This window comes from Penaeus japonicus, unplaced genomic scaffold, assembly GCF_977035675.1.
Source record: "Penaeus japonicus unplaced genomic scaffold, GWHDUDI00000001_assembly GWHDUDI00000015, whole genome shotgun sequence".
Lineage (NCBI taxonomy): Eukaryota > Metazoa > Arthropoda > Malacostraca > Decapoda > Penaeidae > Penaeus > Penaeus japonicus.
In genome coordinates, this window is record NW_028234417.1 from 25,783,794 (window position 1) to 25,791,293 (window position 7,500).

Below are 7,500 nucleotides of genomic sequence, written 5' to 3' on the forward strand. Positions count from 1 at the left end.
CTTTGCCTCTCTTTCTCGATCTCTTTCCCTCTCTTTCTCGATATCTATCCCTCTCTTTATGATCTCTTTCCCCCTTTTTTCATCTCTATCCCTCTTTTTCCTCTCTTTCTCGATCTATATCCCTCTTTATGATCTCTTTCCCTCTTTTTATCGATCTCTTTCCCTCCCTTTCTCGATCAATCTTTATCCTCTCTTTCTTCTCGAGTCTCTTTCCTCATCTTTTCTCCGAACTCTCCCCCTCTCCTCTTCTCGATCTCTTCCCCCTCTTATCCCTTCTCGATACTATACCCTCTCTTTCTCTCGATATCTATCCCTGCTTCTCTTTCTTCGATATCTATCCCTCATCTTTATGATCTTCTTTCCCCCACTTTTTTCAGCTCTATCCCTCGTTTTCCTCTCTATCTCGGCTTTTTCCTCCTTTCCTCGATCTCTTATTATCCCGCACTCATTTCGATCTCTTTCCCTCCCTTTCTCGATCTTTTTCTCTCCCCTTTTCGCCTATCTCTTTCCCTTTCTCCCTCTCTCTTTCACTCTCTCTCCCTTTCTCGATATCTATCCCTCTCTTTCTCGATATCTATCCCTCTCTTTCTCGATATCTATCCCTCTCTTTCTCGATATCTATCCCTCTCTTTCTCGATATCTATCCCTCTCTTTCTCGATATCTATCCGTCTCTTTATGATCTCTATCCCTCTTTTTCTCGATCTCTTTTCCTCTCTTTGTCGATCTCTCCCCCTCTCCTTCTCGATCTCTCCCCCTCTCCTTCTCGATCTCTTTTCCTCTCTTTCTCGATCTCTTTTCCTCTCTTTCTCGATCTCTCCCCCTCTCCTTCTCGATCTCTTTTCCTCTCTTTCTCGATATATATCCCTCTCTTTATGATCTCTATCCCTCTTTTTCTCGATCTCTTTTCCTCTCTTTCTCGATCTCTCCCCCTCTCCTTCTCGATCTCTTTCCCTCTCTTTCTCGATATCTATCCCTCTCTTTCTCGATATCTATCCCTCTCTTTCTCGATATCTATCCCTCTCTTTATGATCTCTTTCCCCCTTTTTTTCATCTCTTTTCCTCTCTTTGTCGATCTCTCCCCCTCTCCTTCTCGATCTCTCTCCCTCTCTTTCTCGATCTCTTTCCCTCTCTTTCTCGATTTCTTTCCCTCTCTTTCTCGTTATCTTTCCCTCTCTTTCTCGATATCTATCCCTCTCTTTATGATCTCTATCCCTCTTTTTCTCGATCTCTTTTCCTCTCTTTCTCGATCTCTCCCCCTCTCCTTCTCGATCTCTTTCCCTCTCTTTCTCGATATCTATCCCTCTCTTTCTCGATATCTTTCCCTCTCTTTCTCGATCTCTCTCCCTCTCTTTCTCGATATCTATCCCTCTCTTTCTCGATATCTATCCCTCTCTTTCTCGATATCTATCCCTCTCTTTCTCGATATCTATCCCTCTCTTTCTCGATATCTATCCCTCTCTTTCTCGATATCTATCCCTCTCTTTCTCGATATCTATCCCTCTCTTTCTCGATATCTATCCCTCTCTTTTTCGATCTCTTTTCCTCTCTTTCTCGATATCTATCCGTCTCTTTATGATCTCTATCCCTCTTTTTCTCGATCTCTTTTCCTCTCTTTGTCGATCTCTCCCCCTCTCCTTCTCGATCTCTCCCCCTCTCCTTCTCGATCTCTTTTCCTCTCTTTCTCGATCTCTTTTCCTCTCTTTCTCGCTCTCTCTCCCTCTCTTTCTCGCTCTCTTTCCCTCTCTTTCTCGTTTTCTATCCCTCTCTTTCTCGATATCTATCCCTCTCTTTATGATCTCTTCCCCCCCCCTTTTTTTTAATCATTAATTCAACTAATCTACTTTTATTCAACAACTTATGCTGTGAGGAAAATGAAACGATAAAATTTTAACTTCATTTAGAAATATATTTTTGATAGTAACAAATTCAGCTGTGACAATTAATATTAAAAGTTTCGACATCATCTGACGTTGTTCTAATAACCAAGCCACACAATAATAATGAAAAGGACGTAACGTAAAAAAAAGTCCCATACATATATATCTATATCTATAACTATACACACACACACATACACGCTGTCGAGTTGACACACACACACTCACAACACACATATATATTATATATTATATATATATATATAGTTATATATATATAATTTATATATATATATATACATATCATATATGTATGTATTTATATATATATATATATAATATATATATATATATATATATAAATATATATATATATATATACATATAGTGTGTATGTATATATATGATAATATATATATATATATATTGTAATATTATGTATATATATAATTTATGTATATGTATGTATATATATATATATAATATACATACATACATACATATATATATATATATATATATATAAAGAGGGAGAGAAAGAGAGAGAGAGAGAGAGAGAGAGAGAGAGAGAGAGAGAGAGAGAGAGAGAGAAGAGAGAGAGAGGGAGAGGGGGAGAGAGAGAGAGAGAGAGAGAGAGAGAGAGAGAGAGAGAGAGAGAGAGAGAGAGAGAGAGAGAGAGAGAGAGAGAGAGAGAGAGAGAGAGAGAGGGGGGGGGGCAGAGAAAGAGAGGGTAAGATATTTATCATAATGAAAAGGTAAAATTGGCAGAATAATAAAAATATTTCTACTTATGTTATACGCTTATCCGACACTTACTATTATTACGAAAACAACGGCCACTACCAATGTAATAACAATAATGATAAATAAGATTAATAATAATAATAATAATAATAATAATAATAATAATAATAATAACAATAATAATAATAGTAATAATAACAACAACAATAACAATGACAACAACATCATGACGAAAACCATTATCATAATACTAAAAATAATAAAAACAACAACAACAACAAAAAAAATAATAATGTCGATTACGAAAGTGCAATTCGAACTACGAACATATCACTAGCAAATCCTTACCATTCTAATTCTGCCTAATTAACTGGCATCCCTCCCTCGACCCAGACTTGCAGCCCTCATTTGCATATTAAACCATTTTATTCGGCGAGCATATCGGGCCCAACCGCTCTCTGTTTTATCCCTTTGTTTACTCGTTTCTAAATTCACCTGTTTTATGAATCATCATAATTTTGGGGGTCGTGACAGTGTCTCCTTCGTATCTTACTGTAAATAGGACGTTGGATTTTATATGTTTCTTAGTCTGCGGCTATTTTGGGCGTGTATGTTTTGTTACCTCGGTTTCTGTGGGATGATTTTGTCTGTTTTCGTGCCCAAGTCGCTTATTTTTTCTGTGTTTCTGTTTATTCGCTTTGGTGGGAATCAATTATTGCTTGTTTATTTTCTTTGGTATGAATATCGATCTACTGAGTGTCCCCTCGTTTCCGGTGGCAAGACTACTCTAGCGAACGCCAACACCGGCGGTGACGGTCAAGCGCCACCACTTACACAATATCCGCGAATATCAAGCGGACTAAAATAGGAAATGGTCGCGAAATTTGAAGTTTGTTGACATCTGAGAGAGAGATGGAGTGAAAGAGAGAGAGAGAGAGAAAGAGAGAAAAAAAGAGAGAGAGAGAGAGAGAGAGAGAGAGAGAGAGAGAGAGAATAAGAGAGAGAGAAAGAGAGAGAGAGAAAGAGAGAAAGAGAGAGAGGGAGGGAGGGAGGAAGAGAGGGAGAGGAGGAGGCGGGAGTTAGAGTGTGATGGGGGAAAGGGATGGACAGAGTATGAATATATATACATATAGTTAAACATATATATTATAATACAAATATAAATATAAAATATATATATATATTTATATATATATATATATGTATATATATAATATATATATAAGATGTAAATAGATATATATATATATAATATATATAGTTCATATTATATATATATTTATATAAATATAACATATATATATATATATATGCAATATATAATATAGATGTATATATATATATATATATACTATATATATATATAATATATATTTATAGAGTATATACACACACACACACATAACACACACACATATATATATATAAATATAGATACCATTTTAATATATATATATTATAATATAACATATAGTATATAGACATATTCATATATATATACATATATATATAATAATATATATATATATATATATATTATATAACTTTACAGAAGATACACTACTATATATACATATATGATATACATATTATATATATATATATATATATATATAGTTATATATATATATTTACACACAACACTCATAATATATATATAATAGATATATAAATATAATAATTATATTTATACTTATATATATATATATATATATATATATATCCATACGAATAAATATTACATATATAAATATATATATTCTATAAATAAATACATATATACATACAGACAGGCATACATACATACGTATATATAGCCGTTTCACATGTATGATAAGCCATGGTATCAACAAAACAATGTTTCGGCAGTGCTCAGACCAACGAAAAGTTTTACATGTTACTATCAAGTTAGTTCGTAATATCATAAAATGCGCTTTAAATAATGCCAGTATTCTACCTACTGAAAGCTATACAAATTATCAATGTGATGTGCAACCTTGGGGTGGGATTCATAACTTGTAAGCAAGACTTTAAGAAAAATACTCTGACTTTGAAACAATCCATAAATCTTCACATACACGTACAATTCGTTATTTTCGTATCTTCGTAATTATTATGAAAATCATAATTGTTGAGTGAAAGCTTACCTATAAGAAAAAAAAAAAGAAAAAAAAAAGTCGAAAGCCATCATGAAAGACACGTTTATATTGTCGCTTCCCCGCCACTCACTTTCCAATAATTTAGTGCCAGTTCGAAACAAGATTGTCTAAAGTACGAATTGGTCGAACGCCAGTGGGAACGGCAGCACCAGCACGAGGTAGAGTTTGTAGTACGTAGAGTTTTATAGCACGGCCTACACCCTTCCTCAAGCCCGAAATCAAAAGCTTCGATCCAGTTTGGTCCAGGGTTGCTCTTTACCTCATATTTCAAGTGTCTTTGTTCCATCTCTAAAAACTTCTTGTAATATGTGCTACTCTACTCGACTAATCGTTCTCTTTAACTTGATCTCTATCTTCTAAATATTAAAGTAACCTTAAAGCAATACCATCTTCCTCTCTCTAAAACTCTTTCTATCTCTACAATTCTGTCTAATCTTCTCTAAATCTCTAAACTTCTCTACTAAATCTAATCTACTCTTCTAACAACCTATTTCTCCTCTCTAAACGAAGTTTTGCTACTAAAAACTCTCTACTATACCCTCTACTAACTCTACTAATATAAAATCTATCTTTACTCTATCTCTCTTAACTTCTTACTACTTTTCTACTCTTCTATTCTCAACGCACTATGGGTAACTACTAAAAAATACTCTACTATCTATCTATGGGTTAAACTATAACTCTTTCTAAACTACCTATCTACTCTTCTATTATATCCTTTTTTTTCTATCTACTAATCCTTATATATATCTGCTATCTCTCTACTAACTTTCTACTAAGACTCTACTAAACACCTCTACAAAATCTCTCTACTAACTTCTCTTCTTTCTACTATCTCTAAAACTCTAGCTATCTACAAGAATTCTACTCTCTCTATACATAATCTAAAATCTCTACTCTAACTCTACTTCTATTCAGTCGTCTAAATCTTCTTACTATCTAAAACACTACTTCTCTAACTCTTCTCCTCTCAATCTACTCTCCTCTATAAAAGTCTATCTCTCTACCTCCGGTATGCTCTTCTAACCCTTTTTTGCTTAGCTTTCACCCTTGACGAAGACATTCTCCCTTCCCCCTCATCTTCCTCCTCTACGAAAATTTCATCTTCCTACTCGCCCTTAAGCCCAAGAAGCGCCGCCCCCTTTCATTTCTCCCTCAATTCTTGGTTCCAAAACTCCCTTGTTTCTTTTAGTAACCCTCTTCACCCATCTCTAATTATCTTTTTTTATTTTTACTTTCCTCTTCAATCAACATTCTCTATCTCTTGTATTAAAGTTTCCTTTCTTTCACGGTCGCCTTTCTCCTCGACTTAATCTCTCCTCCTATCTTCCTGATTAACGCTACTCACATGTTCCAACTGATCTGAACTCGGCGGAGCGCGCAAGACACCATGGCGCGCGATCTGTAGGAACTTATAATTACGTTATGAAAGCGTGCGGACCCCTCGTAACCTGCAAGTCTCAGCCGACGGGTCCTCGGTCCCCTATACTCCTCACGCTCCTCTACAACCCCATGCCCAGGGAGGGGCCTACACCCCAACCACCCCGACAAAAGTACTCCACTCGATCCCTCTTCGACGAGGCCTTTTCCGGACATCGAAAGCGTTCCCCCCATTCCTTTTTTTTTCTTTTCTTTTCTTTTCTTTTTGATCAGCAGACTTGCTTCTTTCCACCGATGAGAACTGACGTGATCGCCACCTCCTCACCCATTCGAGGAAAGCAAGTTGCCTTTAAGTCACACAAGAATTATGCATCCACCTCTCCACTTGTGACTGATCCAGGAATCGCTTCAATGTATACTAATACAACAGTTCATCAACGTCCCCTTCCCCTCCCAGACGTAAGATACAGTCGAAATCAATATATCTGTCTTATCCCTAAATATATTGAGGGATACATGTTTATCCAATTAAATTGATGGTCATTCCTGACGCGATACAGCCATCTTCTTCTACCCTAAATGATAAATAAAAAATACTTAACTTCACTTAAACTACAAATTACATTAGTTATACCACCAAAAGGACGTGTATCATCGTTTTCTCTGTTCTAAAGCCAGTCTGACGCCGAAACCCCTAACTTTTATATTTCTTTACAATCAATTGCAGCAAAATCCTGCACTTAAGTAAATTAAAACAATGCATAAAACAATGCAAACACCCAACAGCTACTTTAAATGCAAATACAAACAAAAAAGCAACGAAAAAAAAGAAAGCCAACCACTCTTAATCCTGGTATCAAGGGGGCGTTAAACTAAAAACACATTTCGAATACGTTAGAGCTCGCAACGTTGAAAATGGCCCAAAATAAAAAATAAAAGAAATAAAAAGAGACACTCTTGTTATTCCCAAACAAAAGAAGTGGAGGCTCGTTGGCGTCCGATGAGAGGAACGCGCTGAAAATTATCACCGGGGGAGATTCCGGTCTCTTTGCGGGCGGCTTCGGGGCGGCTTGCGGGGGGGATCGTATAATGGCGACATTATACTGAGGCAAAAAAAACTACATATACAGTGGAGTGAAATGAAATGAAAACGTCCAAACCATTATGGAATTTGTGGCTTTCTCTATTAGATAATGAGAAATATCATATGTATATTTTTTCTATTATTGATAAAATTCTCACTGGATCCAACCTGCGGATAAATATAGTATGTTATGACTATCATCCCTTATTCACCCTTATTAATTAACACTACTTTTATCTTGCGATTTCTTTTACT